We start from the raw sequence: 7,894 nt of genomic DNA, 5'->3' as shown, positions 1-7,894 counted from the left end.
AATTTGTTTGATTCTTGAAAAATGGAGTAGCAGAGAGTTACACTCTACGTACAATTTTGGGACGGAGGGAGTAGCAGAGAGTGCTGTTCTGTCTTGTCTTGGTGGTGCATTTATTTTACAGAATGGTATTTATCGTCAAGTGAAACTGAATTGAGTTGAGAAGAGAGAATGCTTTCCAATTTGTTTGGTTCTTGAACCTATTTGGCCTGATACTGAATTATTCCTCTAGGACCGGAGCAACGAGAATTGTGCTTGGGCAGAGTACTGAAAGTATTGTACCCGGCTGCAATCTTGCATGGAGATTGCATGCATACAGGTTTAGGTTTCATTGGCTGGCATTTATCCTTCACACAAAGGTAATGAATGATCCAAGTTCATTGATTTTATTGGATTGGATCCTGCAGTCCCAGTACGTAGTGAATTTCACAGCTGATTCAGAGCAAACAAACAGTGCTGAAGCAATTCTCTATCTTGATATGCTGAAACGGACTTGACACTTTGTTCTCATTTTTGGGTTTTCCCTACTAATACTAATATAATGCTCAAAAGTGTTGTGCACTGAAACATTGTAAGCTCTGATGAATTGCTCGAATCTGTCCGTCGCCGGTGTTGCCCTTGCTTCTGATGAATTGCCACATTCCTCAAGCACCACCTGATATAATTTTGTCACGTGTTTGCAGAATATCGACATAAGTGATGGCTCGCAGTGGGCTTTGTGGATGCAGCAGCGAACAGAACAGAGCATTCCAAGAAGGGACATCCAAAGGTGCGAGGTGGTTATTGGGATTCAGCGTCAGCCTCGCACGACTTGAGAAGCAATTTTTTTGTGTATTCGCCTCTGTAAATTAAATTGGCAGAATTGTGTTTTTTCCCCAGTGTCCTGATCATGATCGATTTTGTTCCGTGAACTGATCGATCGATGATGCCAATGTTGTTCGGTGTAACTGATCGATCGATGATGCCAACGATGATGGCCAGTACATTCACCATCTGCAACTGGAGGTTGTGTGGTTTGATGGGGAAAAGAAGGCCATATCTCTCGGATGACCATGCAAATCAAGTCAAGAAGTGTACCCAGAAGAGCAAAATGCACCGCAAAAGACCACATATACTTGGCTATGGTTTTCTCATCAAAAGTTAAAATAGCTCTACTACATCAGCGACTCATCAGACATGCTGCTACAGGATCTAGACTCATAATCTCCCCTTCAATCCTGTTGAAGGGACTTGACGTCGACGATCCCTACCTTGATACGCAGCTCCGGAAACGAACAGCTTCTTTTAATTAGTTTTTTTTTAGCAAAACAAGCTAGGCTTTATTAATCAATTACAACGTTTACAGATATAGCAACCGGGCCATGAGGAAAACCCAGCCAAAGATGCCTCCCTTGAGGTAGAGAAACACCAAACCTAGCAAGCCTATGAGCATCAGCATTGGCAGCTCGAGGTTTGAAGCAAAAATTACACGAAGAAAAAACTTGAAGTAAAATTTCTTTAATAACTCCTCCATCTTCTCCTCCTACACCTTGATGGATGTGGCTGATGCATTGCTGGCAGTCCGAAGCTACTTGAATATTCTGCATTCCTAGATCTTGAGCTAAAGCATCAATTTTTTTTTTTTGAGACAAACTCCGAAGCTCATGGACAAAGATAGTCCATCCGGAGCATCAATTGGCCCCTGCCAAAGGTTACAAGGTCTGAAGCCTGGTAATTAAGTAGGGAGCAGCCCAAGTTCTTGCTGATCCAGCCCACTAGAAAACAAGTTCGCTCCAAGCTGGAGGTCTCCTAATCCGCGCTTCAGGTGCCCGATCACGAAGCTGGCGCTCGTGCGGCATCATTTGGGTCGGCCCGATAAAACACGCAGCAAAATCTAAGCGCAAAAAAACCGCTCTCTTCAGGATTCAAATTCTCACCCTTACATTCTCGTACGAGTTTGATTAACCACTACAGCTACTCGACTCCTGTGACTGAGAATAGCGCGGATGATATAAGAACCACTGTAGCAGCGATATTTATTGCACGATATCATCTGCTGTAACACTTAGATTTCTGAATTATTTGAAAAAAAGGTGAATTTCAAAAGGTTCGTCAATTTTGAAAATGTTCAACATTTTTGAAGAAAAGTTCACAAACTTGAAAAAAGTTCCTTGATTTTGAAAAAGAAATCACGGAAAAAATGAAAAAGCTAATCAAATTTTGAAGAAAAGTTCACGAATTTTTAAAAAGTTCATTGATTTTGAATATGTACAAAACTTTAAAAAAGTTCATCATTTTGAAAAGAAAAGTACATTGATTATAAAAGAAAGTTCATCGAATTTGAAAAAGGAGTTAATTGATTTTGAAATAAGTTCATCGAATTTGAAAAAAAAAGTTCATCAATTCTTGTAAAAAGTTCACAAAAAATGGAAAAAAATCTTTGATTTTAAAAAATGTTCATCAGATTTTTCAAAAATTCATCAAATGAAAAAAGTTTATCAAATTTGAAAAAAGTTCATGCATTTAAGAAGACAAAAAAGAAAACCGGAAAAAAATAAAAAGAGAAAGAGAAAACATAGAGAACCTATGTGGGCATTTCCTATACATAGAAATGTAAAAAAAAGAAGAAGGTGTGGACAAGCGCCAAGTTAGCGTAGTGATTAGTGCAGTTCACAAGATCGCGAGCTCGCAAGTTCAAACCTTTCTCTTGCATGTATTTTTTTTAACAGAAAAAATAAATAGTTAAGGGGGCTGGCCCAGCTTGGAGTGCTTCAGGCTCCCGTTTGCCATCGTCTCGGCACCACCGCGCCTACGGCAGTGTAGGATCGCCCGCGTACCTTTTCTTCGCGTAGATGAAAAATGGATATGCGCCTCAGAACAGCGCTGCTCCGCACGAACTCTTCCGCAACAACTAATCCGTGTAAGTCAGACGCTAATCCAAAAGGTAGATCTACTGTTCGATGTTTACTGTAGGATACAACACCTTTTTTCGACAAAGGGTAGATATTATTGGCTCAGAATGGAGCATCAAGATGATACAAACACAAAGAGCACACACCCGGCCTCTGCATATCTATGATATACACAGCCAACATCAACGCACCACACAAAAACACACCAACAAATAGCAAAGTCATATAAGACCAAAGCTATGTGTAGGCAAGGAAAAAAGAAATAAATCCGAAGCAATCAGATCCGTAATTGACAAACTACAACAATGACAATATCCGCAACAACCATGTCATAACATCACACGGAAGACGAGGTTCTTCAACAGCAATGCCTTCAGGAAGGATCAACGCTCAAGCGCCACCGTTACCGGACCCAACCATCCAAAGTCAAAATCTAGGTTTTCACTATAAAGAATCAATCTGAGCATATCCAAGCAACACCTTCAACAAGGTAACGATATAAAAGTATCGCCATTGCCAGGTATCAAATCTTCAAATTTTCCATTATTGTTGTTGTCGTGCGTCCACCCGGTTGATTTTTAGTTACCATGTACAAACATTTGATCGACATGAATTAGTCAAAGCCTGATGTTGTAGATTTTACCCGCTTTTGAGACTGGGGTACTGCATTATATGTCCTGAAGTTCCTATGTTTTCCTATGCCGCCATCACGCTTGTGTCAATTCTTGTCTTTAAATTTCATAGGATTCAAGTGGGCAAGGTATAAAATGTTTATCTCTTACCAATCAGAAGGGTCCTAAAGCAATTAGTGAACGAAATAGTAATGGAAATATGCCCTAGAGCAATAGTAAAATGGTTATCATTATATTTTCTTAATCATGATAAAGGTTTATTATTCATGCTAGAATTGTATTGACCGGAAACTTAAATACATGTATGGATACATAAACAAATACTGTGTCCCTGGTGAGCCTCTACTAGAATAGCTCGTTGATCAAAGATGGTTAAGGTTTCCTAACCATAGACACGAATTGCCATTTGATAACGGGATCACATCATTAGGAGAATGATGTGATGGACAAGACCCAACCGTTAGCATAGCATATGATCGTTTAATTTTGCTACTACTTTCTTAATGTCAAATACATGTTCCTTCGACCATGAGATTGAACTAGGTATAGAGATACCGACGTTCGAATCTCGGGCAAGTAACATACCGGCAGACAAAGGGAATTACGTATGTTGTTATAAAGGTTCAGCTGAGAAAAGATCTTCATGGAATATGTAGGAATCAATATGGGCATCCAGGTCTCGCTATTGGTTATTGACCGGAGAGGTGTCTCGGTCATGACTATATAATTCCCGAACCCGTAGGGTCGCACGCCTAACGTTCGTTGACGCTAGAGTAGTATTGGGATATTTGATGAGTGGTAACCAGATGTTCTTCGAAGTCCCGGATGAGATCCCGGACATCACGAGGAGTCTCGGAATGGTCGAGAGGTAAAGATTTATATATGAGAAGTCATATTTTGGGTTCCGGAAAAAGGTGCAATTTTTTCGGTATTGTACCGGGAAGCTTCCAGAAGGTTCCGGAGGATTCTGGAGGGATCCGGAAGTCCACAAGTGGGTTCACCATGACCCAAAGGCTAGCATGGGCTGCGGGGAGGCGCCCTGGCCTTATTGGGCTAGGCGCACCAAGTCCTCAAAAGCCCATGTGGCTGGGGAAGGCAAAAAAGAAAGGAGACCTGGTAGGAGTAGGATTGCACTTGGAGTCCAAGTCCTAGGGCTTGGAGGGGCTGTTTTCCACGCCCCTCCAACTATATATAGAGGGGAGGGGGCGCCCCAAGAGGATACACCAAGCCCTTGGCGCCCCTCTCTCTCCCGTTACTCCGTAGTTCCACCGCCTCGTCCCGGCGACGCTTAGCGAAGCGCTATCGGTGCTCCACCAGCACCATCACCACCACGCTGTCGTGTTGGTTGTGATCACATATACTTCTCCTCTCCCGCTTGCTGGATCAAGAAGGAGGAGACGTCATTGAACCGCACGTGTGCTAAACTCGGAGGTGCCGTCCGTTCGGCACTAAATCGGTTGGATAGTGATCGGATCACAAAGAGTACGACTACATCAACCGCGTGATAAACGCTTCCGTTTAGCGAGCTACAAGGGTATGTAGATGCTCTCCCCCTCTCATAGTTGTGCATGTCCATGGATAGATCTTGCGTGTGCGTAGAAATTTGTTGTTTTCCAAGCAACGTTCCCAACAAATAGCATTAATCCTAATTCAACCAATGAGAACTCTTGATCTGGGTGATCATAAAGCAACACGAGTAAATGGTGGGTACGAAAATTAAGGCTTAGGACTACAACATATTTTTTTAAGTATTTCTTTGGTGTCTCTTTGCCCCCCCGGTGCGTAAATCGTAGCTCCGCCCCTGCCCGCGCAGACACTGTTCTGTCATGGGTCGCAAGCTGAGTAAGGGAGGGAAACTGGTCAATGCCGGAAGAAGGTGGCCTCTAAGACCAAAGGCAAATGGATGTCGTCCATGGCCACTCGCGGCCAACTAGGCCACCTTGCCACCGGGGACTACCTTCCTCCTCCAATAGTCGCCTTCCCGCGTTCTCTGGTCATCATGGCGGAGAATGGGGACGTCCTACTGGAGGCGTTGCAGAAGCCAAAGCTAAACGAGCAGCTTAGTATCATCTTGTTCCTCATCTACGGTTTGGGCTTCCTGATTCATCCCTTCTTTTGCAGCTTCCTACACTTTTATTGCCTCCAGAAATACCATCTTTCCCCAAATTATATGTTGCACATTATGTGCTTGATCACTCTCCGCGAAGCCTTTCTCTGCGTCGAGCCTCACTTCGGCTTGTGGAGTAAGTATTTTTCTATGAAGTTCAAGACCAACCTAGACAAGATTTGTGAATGTAGTTCGGATGTGAACTGGACAACTCTCTTCACGCTGGCATTGTCACACCCTTCAGCCGGGCTCCCCTCGGCCAAGAGCCACTCCTGGAGCCCTAGGAACAACCTCATAGAGTCGCAAGTGGCCAAGACACTTCACTAGAAAGTACACAACCTTGCAGACACCGGCCTTAGCCTGGTGCCCTGCTCGACGTGATGCACGCGGATGTAAGACGGGGAATCCAGCCGCTGCAAGACCGCGCTCATCTGATCTGGGGCCCTGGCTCCTTGTGGTTGTGGGGGAGCGGTCCGCAGGTGAACTGCTAGGCGAAAAAGCAGGTTCGGATCAAGGTGGGCCAGTCAAACTGCTGGAAGGCTATGGTGGCGGTCAGAGCCATAGATATTTTTTGTGAGATATAAATCCAATCGTTGATATGTTTTGAACAAGATGATAGCTTTTCACAGACCACTTTGATACTTTTTTGTAAGATATAAATTCATTGATATCTTTTGAATAAAAATATATTTTAAAATATTTTTATATATGTGAATTCCTGACGACAAGATCTTTCAAACAAGATTTATTTAATATATTATAAATGAGTTTAAATTTGTCAAACATATTGCACTCATTTTTAAAAACATAAGAGTATTTCACTCATTCCTAAAAAAATTGTTTTCACTCGTTTATTTCACTAATTTCAAAATCAGATTTCACTCATTTCAAAAGATTGATTTCACTCAATGCAAAATAATAATTTCACTTATTTCAAAGGGATCGCCTGGAACTCAGCCGGCTGAGACATAGTTATGTCTCAGTCACCTGACGTCAATAAACAGGATTTTTTTTTAGTTTCAGCAACACCACTCGCTTCCTTCGAATTGGGCTATTTATTTTCGGCTGGGAAATGTCCATTGTCTTGTCTCGTGGGTTCTCTAGCTATGGGCCTCGTTGTAGTTTTTTTAATAGGTCCAGATTTCTTTCGTTGGCTCATGCTCTCATGCAAAAAAACAATATGGTGTTATCCTGTGCGAAAACACTGGAGTTGGGTCGTGTGTGGAGAGTACTTAGAGCGCACCAGCGAATTCATATTGAAATTGAAAATGAAATTCAAAATTCAAAATTTTGAAATGAAATGTTCAAATTGTGCACTTTTTTAATCATAATTTTTAAAAAATATCTCCATGAATTAAAAAACTGGAGTTTTTTGACAGGAAAATATTAAATAAATACTCGTGAGACTTGTCAAATATTTGGAAAAAAATGCGAGTTGGAAAAATATTCACAAATTTAAGAAATGTTCATCATAGTCGCAATCGTCTAAAAAATAACTGATGGTTGTAACCCCACCCCCTTAAAATATACAATTGCAACCTCCTTGAAAAACATCCAGTCACCACCCTGTTTAAAAATTTGCAGTTGCGATCCTCTTGAAAGCATGCAGTTGCGACCCCCCTAGAGAAACATGTAGTTGCAACCCTCCCATGAAAGCATGCACTTGCAACTCCCCTTGAAACACATGCAGTTGCGACCCTATTTTAAAACTTACCATTGCAACCCCTCTTGAAAAACATGCAGTTGCGACCTATCTTGAAAACATGCAGTCGTGACCCTCTCTTGAAAACATGCAGTTGCGACCTCGCCTTAAAAACATTCAGTTGCGCCCTAAAAAACATGCAGTTTCGACCCGCCTAGAAAACATGCAGTTGCGGCCCCTCTTAAAAACATGCAGTTGTGACCCCCTCTTCGAAACATGCAGCTGCGACCCTCCCATGAAAGCATGCACTTGCAACTCCCCTTGAAACACATGCAGTTGCGACCCTATTTTAAAACTTACCATTGCAACCCCTCTTGAAAAACATGCAGTTGCGACCTATCTTGAAAACATGCAGTCGTGACCCTCTCTTGAAAACATGCAGTTGCGACCTCGCCTTAAAAACATTCAGTTGCGCCCTAAAAAACATGCAGTTTCGACCCGCCTAGAAAACATGCAGTTGCGATCCTCTTGAAAGCATGCAGTTGCGACCCCCCTAGAGAAACATGTAGTTGCGACCCTCCCATGAAAGCATGCACTTGCAACTCCCCTTGAAACACATGCAGTT

Source organism: Aegilops tauschii, chromosome 4, assembly GCF_002575655.3.
Source record: "Aegilops tauschii subsp. strangulata cultivar AL8/78 chromosome 4, Aet v6.0, whole genome shotgun sequence".
Classification (NCBI taxonomy): Eukaryota; Viridiplantae; Streptophyta; class Magnoliopsida; order Poales; family Poaceae; genus Aegilops; species Aegilops tauschii.
This window is presented reverse-complemented; position numbering follows the sequence as displayed.